Genomic DNA, 21,898 nt, shown 5'->3' with positions numbered 1-21,898 from the left:
TTTGTCTCCGGTCATATGATCAGTACATCCACTATCAAGGACCCATTCCTTTCCTCCAGCCATGTAGCCGTGACGATTAGCCATAAGACCAAAGTGTCTCATCGCATCATCAAGATCATAGTCACTATCATCATCCTCATCCTAGTATCCATGTTCAACATCGTCATGTGATAGATCAACTCCTAGAGAGGGTAATTCATTAGAAGCATGATCGTAACAATGTTCATCTCTATGGATTCTAATGACTTCGAAAATGATATTGCTAATGATTCCAACATCTCCTTCTGCACTCGTAACATTAGTAAGCTCAAATAAGCAATCACCAAACTTCGGATCATTAGAACTCATCTTACTCAAGGAAATAGACTTATGAAGAATCTCATCTAGAATTTTCAAGTAATAATTTGGGAATCATTCCTCAAGAAATCTCCATAAGGTGTAGGCACAGTCAAAAGTAGGCAAGCTAGCAAGCAAGTTTCTAGGCAAACCTCTAGTGATTAAATTTACCGTTCTAAGATTACGGATCATGTCAATAGACTCATCAAGGGTAGGATGCAAAGGATCAACAATGCGAGCACAAGAAGTAGTAATGTACTTGGTCAAATGATATTCATTGAAGATCTCAAGCATCTCATTTTTCCACTCATGAAAATACTCTCCATCAAGAATAGGCACTCTACTCTAAGACTCCCCAACATAGACTCATCCATCTTCCTCCAATGGTGATTAAACCAAAGCAATGGAGACCAAACTTCTGATACCAATTGTAGGATCGAGAAGAGGTGTCTAGAGGGGGGTGAATAGACTCTTAGCAAGAAAAGTTGCAGTTTTTAATTGCTTTAAGTTGAAGTGGAGTTTTGGCACAAGTTTGAACATTCACAATACATCTCAAGCAAACATAACAAGAGTATATGAGCAGCGGAAAGTAAGTCATGCAAGTTGCAAGAATGTAAAGGGATGGGATTGGAGTGTGCAAACGCAGTTGGAGACACGGAGATTTTTGGTGTGGTTCCGATAGGTGGTGCTATCGTACATCCATGTTGACGGAGACTTCAACCCACGAAGGGCAATGGTTGCGCGAGTCCACGGAGGGCTTGTCGGTGTCAAAACCGGTGGATCTAGGGTAGGGGGTCCCGAACTGTGCGTCTAAGGTAGATGGTAATAGGACGCAGGGGACACAATGTGTACCCAGGTTTGGTCCCTCTCGATGGAGGTCATACCCTACACCCTGCTTGATTGATCTTGATGATATGAGTATTACAAGAGTTGATCCACCACCAGATCGTAGAGGTTAAACCCTAGAAGCTAGCCTATGATTCTGATTGTTTTTGTCCTATGGACTAAACCCTCCGGTTTATATAGACACCGGAGGGGGCTAGGGTTACACAGAGTCGGTTACAAGGGAGGAGATCTACATATCCGAACTGCCAAGCTTGCCTTCCACGCAAAGGAGAGTCCCACCCAGACACGGGACAAAGTCTTCAATCTTGTATCTTCATAGTCCAACAGTCTGGCCAAAATATATAGTCCGGCTGTCCGAGGGCCCCCTAATCCTGGACTCCCTCAGTAGCCCCTGAACCAGGCTTCAATGACGATGAGTCCGGCGCGCAGATTGTCTTCGGCATTGCAAGGCGGGTTTTTTCTCCGAATACTCCATAGAAGATTTTGAACATGATGATCATGTCCGGCTCTGCAAAACAAATCCCACATACCACCGTAGAGAGTATATTATTCCACAAATCCAATCTGTTGACAACTTTTTCATAACATGACGTCCTGCCATGGCCCGGTCATTATGAACCATTTTTCCCTGCCTGCCATCGCACGTGTTGCGAGGTGGCTTTCTAGGCACGTCTTGTCGAAGCAGAGATCGTGTCCCCCCATCACGGGATTCTCATCAATATGGGTGTGGGTAACCCAATCGTGTTTGTTAATATGACTCCTCGATTTTAGGCAAGTTCCAAATGGGTACGCGGAGGACGCTTGATATTCGCCCTCTTTATAAAGGGGCCAAGGCCTGTAATTTTCTTCTCATACTCGATCCTCCCCTTCCCCCACCTTGAGTTCCGACACCCAAGGCTCAGGCTAAGTGCTTCGGACCTTCAACCATGTCCGGATCCAACCTTCAAGGCTGGTGGGTGCCCTCTTCTGTCACAGAGGATGACATTAGGAAGCTAAGAGAAGCCAGGTATCTGACCGCCAAAATCCCGCACGGGCTGCCTACTCAAGGGCAGGTCATCCCCACTCCCGAACCCAACGAGAGCATCGTATGTGTTTCCCACTTCCTCCGAGGGCTAGGTTTTAGTCTTGATCCCTTTGTTAGAGGGCTTATGTTCTATTACGGGCTCGATTTCCACGATCTAGCCCCAGATTCCATCCTTCACATCTCGTTGTTTATCTTCGTATGTGAGGCCTTCCTCCGCATCACCCCACACTTCGGCTTATGGCTCAAGACCTTCAATGTGAAGCCGAAGACGATCGATGGGCGGCACATAGAATGCGGAGGCGCCACAATAAGAAAAGGCGTCGATGCCCCATGGCCAAAGGGTTCCTTCCCGGAGATGTCCAGCTTATGGCAACGGGAGTGGTTTTACATCACAGCTCCCCGAAGCACTAAGTGGGTAGCTCCCCCCGCCTTCCGTTCGGGCCCCCCGCCGCAACTGGCGTCATGGGTCAACAAGGGGCTGGAATGGGGGCCAGTTAAGGACGTGCCGACATTGCAGAGTCGCATCCGGGATCTCCTCAAGAGAGATGCCAGCCTTGTCAAGGTAATGCAAGTCATGCTAGTTCGTCAGGTCCTGTCGTGCCAACGTCGATCTCTCCGTATGTGGGAGTTCAACCCGGAAGGACCGCGAGCTATTCAACAGTCCTTCGGCATGACGCTCGAAGAGATGTATTGATTGTTCTTCGGATCATGAATAAAGTGTCCGGACACCACTGAGGATGCGGGTCTCAACTGCAATCGTCCAGATACCCAGGTGAGTAATTCTACGGCCGAACATGCTGTTTTTTTATTTGGCCAGGACTGGATAAGAAAGGCGAAGATGATCAGGTGTTTGGCCCCCCTTCCCGAAGGCTCACCGGATCCTGTACTAGCCAGGATGCTCGAGCACGCACCTTATCACGTTCCATCAGGGGAAGATAACGGGAGGGATAAATAAGCCGAAAGCGAGCCTCACGCATCACTCGTCCAAACCGGGGGAATTAGTGTCTCCACGAAGGAGGATGATTGGGGAGAAGAGTCTAGAATCCGCTCCCCCCTAGGAAGATAAAGGACTATCTCCGACGACTTGGAAACGAAAGGTTCCCAACGAGGGAAGAAATCTTCGTCAGGAGGCACTGCCCCAGAGGGCGTCCTTATCGCACAGTGCCCGCAGGGGGGCCAGCCCTCCACTGAGCTGTAAGTGAATCAAGAGTGCTTTTGGTAAATATATCCTGCTTTATCTCTGAGGATAATAACCGAGACATATATATTGCAGTCCGGCCCGTAGCCCTTCTCAACAGAGTTCGTCTTCGGGGGATCTTCTTCCAGAGATGATGGAGAGCGAAACGCCTCCCCCTGCCTCCCCGTCTCCTGGGCGGACGACCCTGAGGTGTCATCACTTAGGGTTTCTCTTGATCCGTCAAGGCCTGAAGGTAACCCTTCCGCCACCCGCAGTCCGAAGTATTCGTCTCCTATGGAGAGCAACAAAAGGAGTCCAGAACTGTCCAATGGGCAACCGGACGCACTGATGAGTCTTTTGGAGAAAGCGGCTATTTCAGAGGAGCATCGTACTTTAATGGGTACGGTGGTTGAGAGGATCTCGTCCGCCACAAGTGGGTTGCACGAAGCTTTTATGAGCCTGCCAAGAGGTTTCGAGGTACGCAAAGTAATATATAACAATTTTTTGATGGTACCGCACACGCTAGGTGTGCTCTATATAGATAGTAGCCCCTGAGACTCTGGTTGCTGTCCGAAGGCGGCAAACAGAGGATCGTAGTCCTAGGTAATTTTTGCACTGATTTAATGTGCAGGCGGCTGACGGCCCGGTGGCTGGCCGGACTGCTGAATTGTCCGGATTTATCCGGCAACTTGACGCGGCAGATGCTAACATCGCGCTTGTGAACAAGCGGCTTGATGAGGCACATGGTATGTATTTTTGGGTGGTCAACAAATATTAAGAGGAGCATGATTCTAGTATCTATTATATGGTGTGACTACAGATGGAGCTGTCGTCGTGGAGACACTTCGGGCAGAACTTGCCCAAGCCAAGGAACAAGCCAGGAGGAGTGATGCGGCCACCCTAAGGGCGGCCGAAGAGTTAAGAGCCGAACAAGCTGCTCGTCGCCAAAGCGAAGATAAAATAGCCAAGATGGCTATTGAACTGAAGGATGCTGCCGACCGGTATGAGCTGCTTGAAAAGGGAAGCCAAGCGAAAATAGCGGACCTGGAGAAAACCATGTGAGGGAGTCCTGGATTAGGGGGTGTTCGGGTAGCCGGACTATACCTTCAGCCGGACTCCTGGACTTTGAAGATACAAGATTGAAGACTTCGTCCCGTGTCCAGATGGGACTCTCCTTGGCGTGGAAGGCAAGCTTGGCGATGCAGATATTCAAGATCTCCTACCCTTGTAACCGACTCTGTGTAACCCTAACCCTATCCGGTGTCTATATAAACCGAAGGGTTGTAGTCCGTAGGCAATCAACTCCATACACAACAATCATACCATAGGCTAGCTTCTAGGGTTTAGCCTCCTTGATCTCGTGGTAGATCTACTCTTGTACTACCCATATCATCAATATTAATCAAGCAGGACGTAGGGTTTTACCTCCATCAAGAGGGCCCGAACCTGGGTAAAACATCGTGTTCCCTGCCTCCTGTTACCATCTGGCCTAGACGCACAGTTCGGGACCCAGTACCCGAGATCCGCCGGTTTTGACACCGACATTGGTGCTATCATTGAGAGTTCCTCTGTGTCGTCGCCTTTAGGCCCGATGGCTCCTTTGATCATCAACAACGATGCGGTCCAGGGTGAGACTTTGCTCCCCAGACAGATCTTCGTCTTCGGCGGCTTCGCTCTGCGGGCCAATTCGCTCGGCCACCTGGAGCAGATCGAAAGCTACGCCCCTGGCCATCAAGTCAGGTTTGGAAGCTTAAACTACACGGTTGACATCCGCGGAGACTTGATCTTCGACGGGCTCGATCCACGGCCAAGCGCGCCGCACTATCTCAAGGGGCATGATCTAGCTCTGCCCTCGGACAGTGTCCTGGAGGCCGCACACGCATCGGTTCCGACCCCTAACTCGGAGCCCATGGCGCCAATCGAGGATGATTGGTTGGACGTCACCTCGGGGGCTGCGATCCCGAAAGCGATCGAGCCGAACGCTAGCCCCGCACCCTGCACGACCCATGACTCCAAGGATCCGGACTCCTCCCCGGACTCCGAACCCCCCGCGCCCCTGCCAATCGAATCTGATTGGGCGCCGATAATGGAGTTCACCACCGCAGACATCTTTCAGCATTCGCCTTTTGGCGACATCCTGAATTTTCTTAAGTCTCTCTCTTTATTAGGAGAGCCCTAGCCGGACTACGGTCAGCGAGGGTGGGATATGGACGATGTGGAAATTCAAAGCCCACCCACCACCCACTTTGTAGCCACTGTCAACGATCTAACCGACATGCTTGACTTCAGCTCTGAAGACATCGACGGCATGGACGACGATGTAGGAGACGAACAGGAACCAGCACCTATAGGGTGCTGGAAGGCCACCTCGTCATATGACATATATATGGTTGATACTCCAAAAGATGGAGATGGCAATAGAACAGTGGGGCATGACGCCCCCAAGAAACAGCCAAAGCGCCGGCGTCAGCGGTGCCGCTCTAAATCCTGCCAAAGCGAAAACGGTGATTCCGGCACGGGAGATAATACTACCCCGGATAGCGCCGAAGAACACCCACCTCAGCAAGATTCGGCACAGGAAGATGGAGAAGCCAGCCCTCATGAGAGAGCGGCAGACCGAGAGGTCGAGGATGATAACTATACGCCTCCCTCCGAAGACGAGGCAAGCCTCGATGACGACGAATTCATCATACCATCAGACCCCGCCGAACAAGAGCGTTTTAAACGCAGGCTTTTAGCCACGGCAAGCAGCCTCAAGAAAAAGAAGCAACAACTTAGAGCTGCCCAAGATTTGCTAGCTGACAGATGGACTGAAGTCCTTGCGGCCGAAGAGTATGAACTCGAACGCCCCTCCAAGAGTTACCCGAAGCGCAGGCCGCTACCCCGATCAGAGGGGGAAGCACCTACATCACCAGCGCATGACATGGAAGACCGGCCACCTCGCGGCCGCGACAGAGAGGCCTCTCGGCCCTCCACCCAAGCCATGCCCCGACGCCACTCAACTAAGGCACGGGAAAATGCGCCTGACCTGCGAGACATACTGGAGGATAAGTCAAGACAAACAAGATCGATCTACGGATCACGCAGGCGCCCTACCGCACGTGACAATGATCTTCACTCTGGATACAACAAATCCATCCGGGCCGAACACAACAGACATAGCTCTTCCGAGCTGCGTCATGATATAGCCCAGTACAGAGGCGCCGCACACCCGCTATGCTTCACGAATGAAGTAATGGATCATAAAATCCCAGAGGGTTTCAAACCCGTAAACATCGAATCATACGATGGCACAACAGATCCGGCGGTATGGATCGAGGATTATCTCCTTCACATCCACATGGCACGCGGCGATGATCTACACGCCATCAAATACCTCCCGCTCAAACTTAAAGGACCGGCCCGGCATTGGCTCAACAGCTTGCCAGCAGACTCAATCGGTTCTTGGGAGGACCTGGAAGCCGCATTCCTCGACAACTTCTAGGGCACTTATGTGCGACCGCCGGATGCCGACGACTTAAGCCACATAATTCAGCAGCCAGAGGAATCAGCCAGACAATTCTGGACACAGTTCCTAACAAAGAAAAACCAGATAGTCGACTGTCCGGACGCAGAGGCCCTAGCAGCCTTCAAGCATAACATCCGCGACGAGTGGCTTGCCCGACACCTGGGACAGGAAAAGCCGAAATCCATGGCAGCCCTCACGACACTCATGACCCGCTTTTGCGCGGGAGAAGACAGCTGGCTAGCTCGCAGTAACAACTTATCAAAGAACCCTGGTAATTCGGATACCAAGGACAAAAGTGGCAGGACACGTCGGAATAAGCAAAAACGCCGCGTTAACAGCGATAGCAATGAAGACACGGCAGTCAATGCCGGATTCAAAGGCTACAAATCCGGTCAGTGGAAAAAGCCATTCAAAAAGAATACTCAGGGCCCGTCCAGTTTGGACCGAATACTCGACCGCTTGTGCCAGATACATGGCACCCCCAAAAGGCCAGCCAATCACACTAACAGGGATTGTTGGGTGTTCAAGCAGGCAGGCAAGTTAAGGGCCGAAAAGAGAGACAAGGGGCTGCACAGCGACGACGAGGAGCCCAAGCCGCCGAACAACAATGGACAGAAGGGCTTTCCCCCACAAGTGCGGACGGTGAACATGATATACGCAACCCACATTCCCAAGCGGGAGCGGAAGCGTGCGCTACGGGACGTATACGCGATGGAGCCAGTCGCCCCAAAGTTCAACCCATGGTCCTCCTGCCCGATCACTTTTGATCGAAGGGACCATCCCACTAGCATCCGTCATGGCGGCTTCGCCACATTGGTTCTCGACCCAATCATCGACGGATTTCATCTCACAAGAGTCCTCATGGACGGGTAGCCTGAACCTGCTTTATCAGGATACAGTGCGGAAAATGGGCATAGATCCCTCAATGATTAAGCCCACAAGAACGACCTTTAAAGGCGTTATACCAGGTGTAGAAGCCAACTGTATAGGCTCAGTAACACTTGACGTGGTCTTCGGATCCCCGGACAATTTCCGAAGCGAAGAGTTAATCTTCGATATAGTCCCGTTTCACATTGGCTATCAGGCCCTGCTCGGACGAACCGCATTCGCAAAGTTCAATGCGGTTCCGCACTATGCATATCTCAAGCTCAAGATGCCAGGCCCTCAAGGAGTAATTACGGTCAACGAAAACACCGAACGCTCCCTCCGTATGGAGGAGCATACGGCGGCTCTCGCAGCGGAGGTACAAAGTAGCCTTCTCAGGCAATTCTCAAGTACGGCCATTAAAAAGCTAGACACTGCCAAGCGCGCCCGGAGTAACCCACAGCAGGACCACCTGGCACACTCTGAGCAAGCGTAGCAATGCGGCCCCAACCCCAGCTTTCGCGACATAGCGAAACAAGTACCTCGCGTACATAACTACGCCCTTGTAATACCATGGGCACAGGGGAAGGGGCACAATAACGGCACAATAATGGCACGCCCAAAATACGGCTTAAAACATACTAGGCGTTGCCGGATTCTTTTTTTAAATTTTTCTTACTTTCAGGACTCCATACTTCGGATGACCTGTTCGGCAATTCGACTGCCGCACAAACGATGCAAGATCCAGGGAGGCAGACAAGCTACGCCGCATTATGGAACTCCCAGGTGGTCTCTGTTATGAGCAGTATACCTGTTTTAAATACAATTCCACGGCCTGCCCCTAGTCAGGACATATTGAATAGTCCAATATCTTTTGCTTACCGCACTATTTGTATCGTTCGGCTTTGATAAATAGCCTCTCTATAAACAATGCTTAGCTTTTTGTCTATTTTTTGCATTATCTTCTTTTCACATTTATGTTTATTAAACGACACGATTGCACCCGTACACCATGGTACGGCAAACACGCCAGGGGCTTCAATACCCCTCATAATGGTGTGAGAAGTCCGTACACTTTCACAAGTGCGGCACCCCGAACTTATAGCACTATATGCATCGGCTCCGAATCATGATTTGGGTCAATAGTTGGGTTTGCCCGGCTCCTATGTTTTGGTGCCTTACGTTCCGCTATATCGGCTAAGGTAGCACTAGGAGAACCACTACGATTGTGCCCCGGTTGAGCTGGGTTAAGCACCTCAGTGGAGGAAGCTAAAACTGACTGTCATGATGAGGCGAGAGACCAGTCGCTGTTCGAGAGGTTTTTCGAGTCCCTAAAGACTTATGCCGCTTCGAGCGAGGAGCCGGATTTGTCCGGCCAAGGCGTGGATAGCGCCCCGAACTCGGTCTTCCGAACTAGGGGCTTCGCCGAAATTTAAAATTATAAAGTTCTATGGCTAAGTGAGAGTGTTCAAGCACTATAGTCCGATTGCCTGGTTCGTTGTGCTGAGCGCCTCCCTCGAAGGACCCAACTATGGGAAAAAGAGCGCTCAGGTTTATCCCGAACACCCCAGCACTAGTGGCATGGGGGCAGAAGCCAACGACTGGCCATCTCTCAATTTTTGATAAATGGCCGCACAGAAAAAAATATTTTAAATTCAACAAGCATTGCTTAGAGCCTATGAACAAGTTTTCAGCGCACAGGATAAACACGAGCGAGTTCATTCAAAAATTACATCCTTGGTACATTCATCCGCCACAAGGCAGGCACCCGCAAGAACATCCTTATAGTAGTTCTCGGGCTTGCGATGCTCCTTCCCTGAAGGCGGCCTGTCCCTCACAAGCTTCTCACCGTCCAGCTTACCCCAGTGCACCTTTGCACGGGCAAGGGCCCTATGGGCTCCTTCGATGCAGACGGACCGCTTCATGACCTCGAGCCTTGGACAGGCCTCCACCAGCCCGAAGTAGCTCCCAGGCAGGGCCTTTCCGGGCCACAGCCAAACTATGACGCCCTTCGTGGCCTGTTCGGCCGCCTTGTGGAGCTCGACCAGCTGTTTCAGCTGGTCGCTCAAGGGCACAGGGTGTCCGGCCTCAGCATACTGAGACCAGAACACCTTCTCCGTCGAGCTGCCCTCTTCAACTCGGTAGAATGCGGCGGCGGCGGATACACTGCGGGGAAGATCTGCGAATGCCCCTGGAGAGCTCCGGATTTGGGTAAGTAACAAGTAATTTACTTTTATATTTCTGCTTTGCATAAAGAATGCCTTACCCGCTGTTATCTTTTTCACCTCCTCCAACTCTTGGAGGGCCTTTTTGGCTTCGGCCTTGGCAGACTTGGCAGTCTTAAGGGCCGCCGCGAGCTCGGACGCTTGGGTCTTTGACTCAAGCTCCAAACTCTCATGTTTTTTCATGAGAGCCTGAAGCTCTTGCTGCACCTCGCCGACCTGAGCCCCAAGTTTCTCTCGCTCGGTGCGATCCGCGGCCATTTTCTTTTCAGCCTCGGACAGCGCCTGCTTGAGGGTCGCCACCTCAGTCGTGGCCCCTATAATAAGCAGTGCAATCCTGTTATTTTTTGCAATCATGCCTCTCTATGGGCACTTTTTCTGTAAGGTATTTATTACCTTCTTTCTCCTTGAGCCGCCGCTTGGCAAGGCCGAGCTCTTGCTCGGTCTGCTTGAGGTCCTGCTTCAGGACACCCACCTCCGCAGTCAGTGCGGCGGTGGATAGCAGCGAAGCCTGCATACGCATATTGACTCTTTTTGTTAGACTCCTGCGAAATTTAATAGATCCTCTATTCGGCTTTTCTTTCCGAACGCCAAACAGAGCATCAGGGGCTACTGTCTATGCGGTTATATTTTTACATATTTTTACTTACCTCGAAGCCTGTTAGGAGGCTAGCGCAAGCTTCACTCAGTCCGCTCTTGGTGGACTGAACCTTCTGGATCACCATACTCATAATAGTATGGTGCTCCTCATCGATGGAGGCGCCGTCAAGCACCTCGAGCAGATTGTCCGGCACCTCCGGTTGGACGGAGGCCGCCGGCTCAGAAGGCTTGCTCCTCTTGGAAGGAGTTCGCCTACCACGGTCCGGAACTGTTGAAGATTCCAGCACGGTGCCCGGCACAAAGCCGGACTTGGAGCCCTAGGGGGTCTTGTCCCCTTTACTCCTGGGGTCCGGGAGGTTGCCTTGCGGCTCCTCCAGGACCACCTCCTCCTGCCCCGGAGCTCGTTGCGACGCCACTTCGGCGTCGTCCGCAGTGCGGGGGGAGACAGTGGGCGGAACTGAGTTCACGTCCGATGAATCCAGGGAGCCGCTCGACGACTCGTTGAGTTCGGCCCGGGGCGGGCTGCATAATTATGTTCGACATTAGGGAAAGCTGTGCGACAAAGGAATGTCATGAGTTACTCTGATATCCGAATACTTACGATCTTGCCGGACGCTTGGCCCTATCTGGCCACCCCTCTTCGTCCTCTTCGGCGTCGGGGGAGTAGTTCGGCAGAGGGGTCTTCCTCTTCCTGGACCCTTCGGCCTCCTCCGTTGGGGCGGCCTTCCTTCTCTTTCCTCCCCCCACTGGAGGGGGAGAGTTTTCTTTTTCCTCCTCCTCATTCTCACGGGAGGAGGGCGTCTCGGACTCATCGGATGACGAGTCCGACACCACCACATTACGGGCACTCTTTCGAGTCCCCGTGGCCTTCTTCTTCTTGGCCTTCTTCTTCGGCACCACATAAGGCGCCGGCACCAGCAGCTTCACTAGGAGAGCAGGGGCTGGGTCTTCGGGCAAGGGAGCCGGACAGTTAATCGATCCGGACTGCACCTGCCAAGCCTGTCAAAGGTGAGGGAGTTTAGATCCCGCATAGAGTCAAACTATGAAGAAACTTAACATCCTGTAAAAGGTGAAAATAGCTTACCTCGCTAGCATGACGCTACGAGCTGTATCCGCGGTCCTCGGAAGCGGATGTGGGAGCCTCGGCGCCTTTGGTTAGCACCCTCCAGACATCTTCATACGTCGTGTCGAAGAGCCGGTTAAGGGTTTGGTGCTGCGCCGGGTCGAACTCCCACAGATTAAAGCCCCGTTGTTGACACAGGAGGATCCGGCGGACGAGCATAACCTGGACTACATTGACAAGCTTGATCGGCTTGCTCACCAGGGACTGGATGCATTTCTGCAATCCGGTCACCTCTTTTTCGTCACCCCACGACAGGCCCGTCTCTTTCCAGGACATAAGCCGCGTGGGGGGTCCGGATCGGAACTTGGGGGTTGCGATCCATTTCGGATCGCGTGGCTCGATGATGTAAAACCACCACGATTACCACCCCTTCAGGGTCTCCACGAAGGAGCCCTCGAGCCATAGGATGTTGGCCATCTTGCCCGCCATGGCGCCTCCGCACTCCGCCTGGCTGCCGCGCACCACCTTGGGCTTGACGTTGAAGGTCTTGAGCCAGAGGCCGAAATGGGGGCGGATGCGGAGGAAAGCCTCGCACACGACGATAAACGCCGAGATGTTGAGGACGAAGTTCGGGGCCAGATCATGGAAATCCAGGCCATAGTAAAACATGAGCCCCCAGACAAATGGGTGGAGTGGAAACCAGTCCGCGGAGGAAGTGGGGAAGGAATACTACCCTCTCATGGGGCCTTGGGGTGGGGAGAAGCTGCCCCTCCTCGGGAAGCCGGTGCGCGATGTCTTTGGACAAGTATCCGGCCTTCCTTAGCTTTTTGACATGGCCCTCCATGACGGAGGAGACCATCCACTTGCCTCCCGCTCCGGACATTGTTGGAGAAGGTTGAGGTGGGAAGTGCGGGCTTGGGCGCTGGAGCTCGAGTGCGCAGGAGATGGATAGGCAAAGGAGGAAGAAGGCGTAGGTAAAAAGGTGGATCCTTATCCCCCTATATGGGCGGATGCGGTTGTGCGTCCCCACCAGCCTAGTGAAACTCACTTGTCTCCGAAGCGCCGTGATAAATGGCGCGGTTGGGTTACCCACGTCCGTATTGATGAGAATCCCGTAAAAGGGGTACACGATCTCTGCTTTGACAAGACGTGCCAAGGAAACCGCCTCGCAAAACACGCTGAGGTGGAAAAGTAAAAACGATTCGAGTAAAGGACTTGGTCGTAGTGTGATGACGCACTGCGGAATACGTCGGCAGATTTGATTTGTGTCAATATTATTCTCTCTATGGCAATATGTGGAAACTTATTTTGCAGAGCCGGACACTACTCTTGGTGTTTACCATCTTCTACGAAGGACTTGGAGGAGGAACCCGCCTTGCAATGCCGAAGATAATTTGCACGCCGGACTCGTCGTCATTGAAGCCTGGTTCAGGGGCTACTGAGGGAGTCCTAGATTAGGGGGTGTTCGGGTAGCCGGACTATACCTTCAGCCGGACTCCTGGACTATGAAGATACAAGATTGAAGACTTCGTCCCGTGTCCGGATGGGACTTTCCTTGGCGTGGAAGGCAAGCTTGGCGATGCGGATATTCAAGATCTCCTACCCTTGTAACCGACTCTGTGTAACCCTAACCCTATCCGGTGTCTATATAAACCGGAGGGTTGTAGTCCGTAGGCAATCAACTCCATACACAACAATCATACCATAGGCTAGCTTCTAGGGTTTAGCCTCCTTGATCTCGTGGTAGATCTACTCTTGTACTACCCATATCATCAATATTAATCAAGCAGGACGTAGGGTTTTACCTCCATCAAGAGGGCCCGAACCTGGGTAAAACATCGTGTTCCCTGCCTCCTGTTACCATCCGGCCTAGACGCACAGTTCGGGACCCACTACCCGAGATCCGCCGGTTTTGACACCGACACCATGGTAGCAGCCAAGGAGACCCGCTCTAAAATTAGAGCGGCGAAGGAGGAGCTTCGCCAGGCTGGAGATATCACGGCTAGGAAGCCCTTTTTGCTACAGACGAAGTTTGGAGATCTGAAGTATGCCCCTCTGGATCAATTATGGAGTGCTGCAGACGCGTATTCGGACCTGGCAATGAGTGCTGCTGATGCGACTGAGTTCTTCAAAGATCAAAAAGATCACGAAGTGTAAAAGTTGTTCTGGTCACAGTTCAGTGCTCCGACGCGTCCGCTGCTGTTAAATGAGCAAATGGCCGAGTGGGCTGAGCTCCATAGGTTGTCCGGGCTTGCCATGAGGTGTGTCGTGGATCATCTTTGGCCGGGAGGACCAAGGCCGAATAGTTATTTTGGGTTAGTGCAAAGATTCCTTAGCGTTGTGCCATGTATTGACGCTGTAAAGAGGTCGGCGTGCATAGAGGGTGCGCGGATGGCTCTTGCCCGTGTTAAGACATACTGGGCAGAGATGGACGCCACCGCTATTGCAAACCGGGGTCCGGCCGTAGGCCAGGTCTCGTCCGAGCACTATTTTGAAGAATTCCTAGAAGGCGCTCGTCTAATAGAGGCTCAGTGCTCGAAGAGTATCATGTTCGAGTGACATGTATCCCAATTTGTAAAAACAATGCTATTTGGCTTATAAAAGGCCGTGTTTATACTTTTGCCTGAAAGTATTATGACACCTCCTGTGCAGCCGTTTTATGTATGTATATAACCTGAAAGTTTGCAGTCGTCGGCTTCAGCCCCCATGCGTATAATGCGGGGGTGTTCGGAAAAGCGTGTATTCACACTTGATCCAACGTCTTGGTCCATTAAGAAGGTGATAGCGCGCGAACAAGGCAATCGGACTATATTGCTTTAACACTTTCACTTAGCCAGAGGAGTTTGACGGTGGGGCTACTATATAGCCCCTGGTACTTCCGCGCTTATCCGAATACGGTGCACGTACATACATGACCGGGAAACCGGTCCTTCGTTGGTGCGGAGGAATCGCAAAGATTCCGCTGAGTCCTCGAGTGGTTGACCAGTCTCGCGCTTTATCATGACAGTCAGTTTTCGGCTTTCTCTACTGAGGTGCTCATCCAGATGAACCAGGGCACAATCGTAGTAGTTCTCTCGGTGCCACCTTAGCCGATAGAGCGGAACGTAAGGTAGCAAAACACGGGAGCCGGGCAAACCTAGCTATTGACCAAAGACATGATTCGGAGCTAATGCATATAAGGCCAAACTCGCGACGCCGAACACTCCCTAAGGTATTCGGTCTTTACAAAGTATACTGGGCTGAGTAACGCCCTTGATAATAAGCCCTGAATTTCCAGGTATGTTCATTAGTCTGACGTGACGAAATGTCAATAACGCCAGCATCCCTCTTGGTTATGTTGAGTATCCCGAGAGTGTGAAGCAACAAGAGACAGTAAAAAGGTTTACACAGGGTCTTAATCTAAAAAGAAACCTTTGAACGGGGTCCTGCTGCACGTCTGCGCCTGTGTCTCTGTTGTGCCGTATCCTGGAAGTGTGTAGCACGATGATCATCTGTAAGAGAGGAAAGCCCAGGTGAAAGTTTTTCGTGTGAAAAATTGGTTATTCTCAATAAACCATTAAAATTCACTCTAAATAAGGTCAAGCTGAACTATAGTCCTTTTTACATGTGGGAAGCCCCTAGCACCACCTATAGGGGTATATCCATCAACCCATTTTTAAGTTTTATCTGAGTTGTTATAGCTAGTGATTCGCCGGACTCGTCTAGCCGTGTCCGCGGTCTTGACGACCGATCATTTATTCTGGTTGGAGAGGGCGTTCAGTGTTCGGCTACTAAAGCCGCCACACGTTCTTCCGCGTGTAAGGAGCGTTCTGTGTTTCCGCTAACTGTGATGATGCCACATGGACCGGGCATCTTAAGCTTAAGGTAAGCGTAATGCGGTATTGCATTAAAACGAGCGAAGGCCGTTCTTCCGAGTAGCGCTTGATAGCCGCTTCGGAATGGAGCGATGTCGATGGTTAACTTTTCACTTTGGAAGTTGTCGGGAGAACCGAATACAACCTCTAGTACTAGAGAGCCCGTGCAGTGGGCCTCTGAGCCTGGTATTACTCCTTTAAAGGTAGTATTGCTTTGGCTGATTCTTGTCGGGTCTATCCCCTTTTTGCGGACTGTGTCCTGATATATGAGATTAAGACTACTGTCGCCGTCCATAAGGACTCTGGTGAGATGGTATCCGTGAATTATTGGGTCTAGTACCAAGGCGGCCGATCCTCCGTGCCGGATACTAGTTGGGTGATCCCTATGATCAAAGGTGATCGGGCAGGACGACCAGGGGTTGAACTTGGGGGTCACGGGCTCTATGGCGCATGTGTCTCGGAGTGCGCGTTTGCTCCTCCTCTTTGTTACGTGAATCATGTTCACTGTTTTGACCTCTGGTGGGAATTTTTTCTGTCCCCTAGTGTTTGGCTGACGAGGCTCATCCTCGTCTTCGCTTGGCGTCTCCCTCCCCTTGTGGTCGGCATTTAGCCTGCCGGCCTGCTTAAAGACCCAGCAGTCCCTGTTGGTGTGGTTCACCGGTTTGTCGGAGGTGCCATGAATCTAACATAATTTGTCTAGAATTTTGTTTAGGCTGGACGGTCCATCTCTTCTGCCTTTAAACGGCTTTTTCTGTTGACCGGGTCGAGAGCCCCTGAATCCGGCGTTTATCGTCGTGTTGTCTGGGTTGTCTTCCTTGTTTCGACGCTTGCTTTTATTGCGTCATGGATTTCCATTGACATCGCTAACTTCGGATGTGCCTGGGTTGCTGGTGCCGCTACGGGCCAGCCAACTATCTTCGCCCGCGCAAAAGCGGGTCATAAGGCTTGTTAGGGCTGCCATTGTCCTCGGTTTCGCCTGGCCGAGGTGTCTGGCGAGCCATTCGTCCCAGACACTGTGTTTGAAAGCCGCTAAGGCTTCGGTGTTCGGGCAGTCGACAATTTGATTCTTCTTAGTGAGGAATCTGTTCCAAAGCTTCTGGGCTGTTGAATTATATGATTGAGGTCGTCTACATCTGGAGGTCGAACATAGGTCCCTTGAAAATTAGCCCTAAAAGCATCTTCGAGCTCTTCCCAACTTCTAATTGAGTTTTCAGGGAGGCTCTTCAGCCAGTGTCGAGCTGGTCCTTTCAACTTGAGGGGTAAGTATTTGAAGGCGTGGAGATCATCTCCGCGAGCCATGTGGATATGAAGGATAAAGTCCTTAATCTAGACCCCAGGGTCTGTCGTTCTGTCGTATGCCTCTATCTTCACGGGTTTGAATCCTTCGGGAAATTCATGATCCAGCACCTCATCGGTGAAGCATAGGGGGTGTGTGGCACCCCTGTGTTTGGATGTGCCATGGCGTTCTGACGGTTGTAGTGTTCTGTTTTGATTCTGTGTCGGAGCGCGCTTCCTAGATCCGTAGATGGATCTGGTTAGACCGGCTTTTTGGTGCAAGTCCTCATGTAAATCGTGCACCGACTTATGTTCGACATCGTTAGACGCCCTATCGCAGCCACGGGGTGGTCGATCCGGCTGATCGGCCGTTTTATTTTTCGGCTGTGTAGGCTCTAAAGCCTCGTCATCGAATTCAGGCAACAGCTTGCGCTTTGGATAGCTCTTTGTGTGGCAACTGCCACCGTGCTTTTCTTCAGTGTCGAGCACTTTGTTCCATCTACTGTTGAGTGTATTTTGCTTGGCTTTAAGCCTTTGCTTCTGCTTCTTTAAAGTCCTCGCGGTGGCAATAAGCCTTCTATGGAGGTTCTCTTGCTCCAAGTGCCGTTCCGGGATGATGTGTGCATCATCGTCCGGACTGTTCTCCTCTCCGGAGACAGGTTGGTGAGCTTTGCCCTCGGCGTCCTCGTGATTGGGCAACGGTTCCGTACTATGTTCGGCGTCCGTTGGTTCATCCTGCTCTATCGCTGGGTCCATGTGGTCATCTTTTGCTTCGAAGTCGTCCGGGGTATTATTCTTTCCTGCGCTGTTATCGATGTTTTTGCCGAGGTGGGATTTGGAGCGGCGCCTACTCGTCGCTTTGGCTGCTTCTCGAGGGGATTACCCTCCACTACATCCCTCTGTTCCTTGTCATTGTTTTCTTTGGGTGTATCCACCATGTATATATCGTGTGATGAAGTGGTCGTCCAGCGCCCTGTGGGCGGTGGTTCATGTTCCTCTCCTGCATCGTCGTCCATACCATCGATGTCTTTGGAGCCGAAATTAAGCATGTCGGTTAAGTCGTCGACAGTGGCTATTAAGTGGGTGGTGGGTGGGGAATGAATTTCTTCGTCGTCCACTTCCCACTCAAGCCGGACATAGTTCGGCCGAGGGTCTCCTGACAAGGAGAGAGATTTCAATGAATCTACCAAGTCGCCCAAGGGCGAGTGCTGAAAGATATTCGCGGAGGTGAACTCCATGATCGGTTCCCAATCAGATTTGATAGGCACGGACATGGGCGGTTCAGAGCCTGTGGCCGGGGATGAATCCAAGGGTCCAGCAACACAGGTCTCATAGGGAGTGAAGTCAGTATTCGGCTCTATCGCTGCTGAGCATGTGACCTCCGTGGCGGGGTCTACGCACACGTCCTCGGACGGCATGATCTGCTCCGGATCGAAGGCCGGAGTAGCCACATGTGTGATCTCCCGAACACCGTCCGATGGCAGAGCTAAGTCATGGTTGTTGAGACTATGCAGCGCACCTGACATGGGCTCGAATCCGTCGAAGATCAAGTCTCCGTGGATGTCGGTAGTGTAGTTTAAGCTTCCAAACCTGACCTGATGGTCGGGGGTGTAGCTCTCGATCTGCTCCAGATGGCCAAGCGAGTTGGCCCGCAGTACAAAGCCGCCGAACACGAGATCTGTCCGGGGAGAAACGCCTCACCCTGGATCGCATCGTTGTCGATGATCGAAGGAGCCATCAAGCCTTACGGCGACGACACAACGGAACTCTCAATGAAAGCACCAATGTTGGTGTCAAAACCGGCGGATCTCGGGTTGGGGGTCCTGAACTGTGCGTCTAAGGCGGATGGTAATAGGAGGCAGGGGACACAATGTTTACCCAGGTTCGGGCCCTCTCGATGGAGGTAATACCCTACGTCCTGCTTGATTGATTTTGATGATATGAGTATTACAAGAGTTGATCCACCACGAGATCGTAGAGGCTAAACCCTAGAAGCTAGCCTATGATTCTGATTGTTGTTGTCCTACGGACTAAACCCTCCGGTTTATATAGACACCGGAGGGGGCTAGGGTTACACAGAGTCGGTTACAAGGGAGGATATCTACATATCTGAACTACCAAGCTTGCCTTCCATGCAAAGGAGAGTCCCACCCAGACACGCGACGAAGTCTTCAATCTTGTATCTTCATAGTCCAATAGTCCGGCCAAAGTATATAGTCCGGCTGTCCGAGGACCCCCTAATCCTGGACTCCCTCAGGGCTCCACCCATGAAGGGTCCACGGAGAAGCAACCTTGTCTATCCCACCATGGCCATCGCCCACGAAGGACTTGCCTCACTCAGGTAGATCTTCATGAAGTAGGCGATCTCGTTGCCCTTACAAACTCCTTGGTTCAACTCCACAATCTTGACGGCGGCTCCCAAGTGGCACCTAGCCAATCTAGGAGACACCACTCTCCAAGAGGTAACAAATGATGTGTTGATGATGGACTCCTTGCTCTTGTGCTTCAAATGATAGTCTCACCAACACTCAACTCTCTCTCATAGGATTGGATTTGGTGGAAAGAAGATTTGAGTGGAAAGAAACTTTGGGAAGGCTAGAGATCAAGATTTATGTGGTAGGAATGGAATATCTTGACCTCAACACAAGTGTAGGTGGTTCTCTCTCAGAATGTATGTTGGAAGTGTAGGCATGTTCTGATGGCTCTATCCACGAATGAAGAGTGGGTCAAGGGGTATATATAGCCTCCACACAAAATCTAACCGTTGCACACAGTTTACCAAACTCGGTGGGGCCGATTCAGAGAACTCGACCAGACCAATTTAGTCCATAATGTGACCGTTAGGAATTTCGGTGGGACCGATATGATCAACTCGGTAGGACCGATGTGCTAGGGTTAGGGTAAAGCCTCAAGTCGGTTTGACCGATTACACAAACTCGGTGGGACCGATTTGGGTAATAAGCGAAACAGAGAGTTGGCCAAGCAAACTCGATGGGACCGATTGCATACCTCGGTGGGACCGAAATTATTGCAATAGACAACAGAGAGTTTGCAAGCCAATCTCGGTGAGACCGAGATCCCATTGGTGAGACCTATTTGATTAGGGTTTCTGGCAGTGGCTATGTCAAGAGAACTCAGTGGCGCCGGATAGAAAGTTTCGGTGGGGCCGAGTTTGACTTTTGGTTTGGGACAAATGTGGATATGAGAAAGTGGTTGAGGGCTTTGGAGCATATCACTAAGCACTTTGAGCAAGAAACTCATTAAGCAACACCTCATCCCCTCTTAATAGTACTAGCTTTCCTATGGACTCAATATGATCTTGGATCACTAAAATCGAAAATGTAGAGTCCTGAGCTTTGAGCTTGAGCCAATCCTTTGTCCTCAGCATCTTGAAGGGGTTCCACATCCTCTAGTCCATGCCACTCCATTGTTGAATTATCTGAAACATACTAGGTAGAAGCATTAGTTCAACAAGAGATATGTTGACATTAATTACCAAAATCACCCGGGGAGCACTTGTGCTTTCAGCCAGCCCTCTATGGCGCGCCCAAGGGAGTCCTACTCCCACCGGGAGTAGGATTCCCCCCTCTCCCTAGTTGGATTAGGAGAGGAAGGAAGGGGGGAGAGGGGGAAAGGAAAGGGGGGCGCCCCCCACCCAATTCGGATTGGGCTTGGGTGGCGTGCCCCCTCCTAGGCTCCCTTCTCCTCTCTCCCACTATGGCCCAATAAGGCCCATATACTTCCCCGGGGGTTCCGGTAACCTCCCGGTACTCCAGTATATTCCCGAACTCACCCGGAACCATTCCGATGTCCAATCATAGGCTTCCAATATATCGACCTTTATGTCTCGACCATTTCGAGACTCCTCGTCATGCCCGTGATGACATCCGGGACTCTGAACAACCTTCGGTACACCAAATCACATAAACTCATAATACCGATCGTCACAGAACGTTAAGCGTGCGAACCCAACATGTTCGAGAACTATGTAGACATGACTGAGACTCATATAGTGGAACCTGGATACTCATATTGGTTCCTACATATTCTACGAAGATCTTTATCAGTCAAACCGCATAACAACATACATTGTTCCCTTTGACATCGGTATGTTACTTTCCTGCGATTCGATCGTCGGTATCTCAATACCTAGTTCAATCTCATTACCGGCAAGTCTCTTTACTTATTCCGTAATGCAACATCCCGTAACTAACCCATTAGTCATATTGCTTGCAAGGCTTATAGTGATGTGCATTACCGAGAGGGCCCAGAGATACCTCTCCGATACACGGAGTGACAAATCCTAATCTCGATCTATGCCAACTCAACAAATACCATCAGAGACACCTATAGAGCATCTTTATAGTCACCCAGTTATGTTGTGACGTTTGATAGAACACTAAGTGTTCCTCCGGTATTCGGGAGTTGCATAATCTCATAGTCATAGGAACATGTATAAGTTATGGAGAAAGCAATAGCAGTAAACTAAACGATCATCGTGCTAAGCTAACGGATGGGTCAAGTCAATCACATCATTATCTAATGATGTGATCCTATTTATCAAATGACAACTTTTTGTCCATGGATAGGAAATTTAACCATCTCTGATTAACGAGCTAGTCAAGTAGAGGCATACTAGTGACACTCTGTTTGTCTATGTATTCACACATGTACTAAGTATCCGGTTAGTACAATTCTAGCATGAATAATAAACATTTATCATGATATAAGGAAATATAACTAACAAATTTATTATTGCCTCTAGGGCATATTTCCTTCAAATCCCATGTCAGATTGCATGGCCTCAAGCCATTTTGCAGAATCCGGGCTCATCATCACTTCCTCATAGTTTGTAGGTTCGTCATGGTCAAGTAACATGACTTCCAGAACAGGATTACCGTACACTCTGGTGCGGATCTTACTCTGGTTGACCTATGAGGTTCGGTAGTAACTTGATCAGAAGTTTCATGATCATCATCATTAGCTTCCTCACTAATTGGTGTAGGAATCACTGGAAATGATTTCTGTGATGAACTACTAACCAATAAGGGAGATGGTACAGTTACCTCATCAAGTTCTACTTTCCTCCCACTCACTTCTTTTGAGAGAAACTCCTTTTCTAGAAAGGA

The sequence above is a fragment of the Triticum dicoccoides genome, chromosome 2A (genome assembly GCF_002162155.2).
Source record: "Triticum dicoccoides isolate Atlit2015 ecotype Zavitan chromosome 2A, WEW_v2.0, whole genome shotgun sequence".
In the NCBI taxonomy this organism is placed as follows: Eukaryota; Viridiplantae; Streptophyta; class Magnoliopsida; order Poales; family Poaceae; genus Triticum; species Triticum dicoccoides.
The sequence above is the reverse complement of the archived record's forward strand: the minus strand, read 5'-3'. Positions refer to the sequence as shown.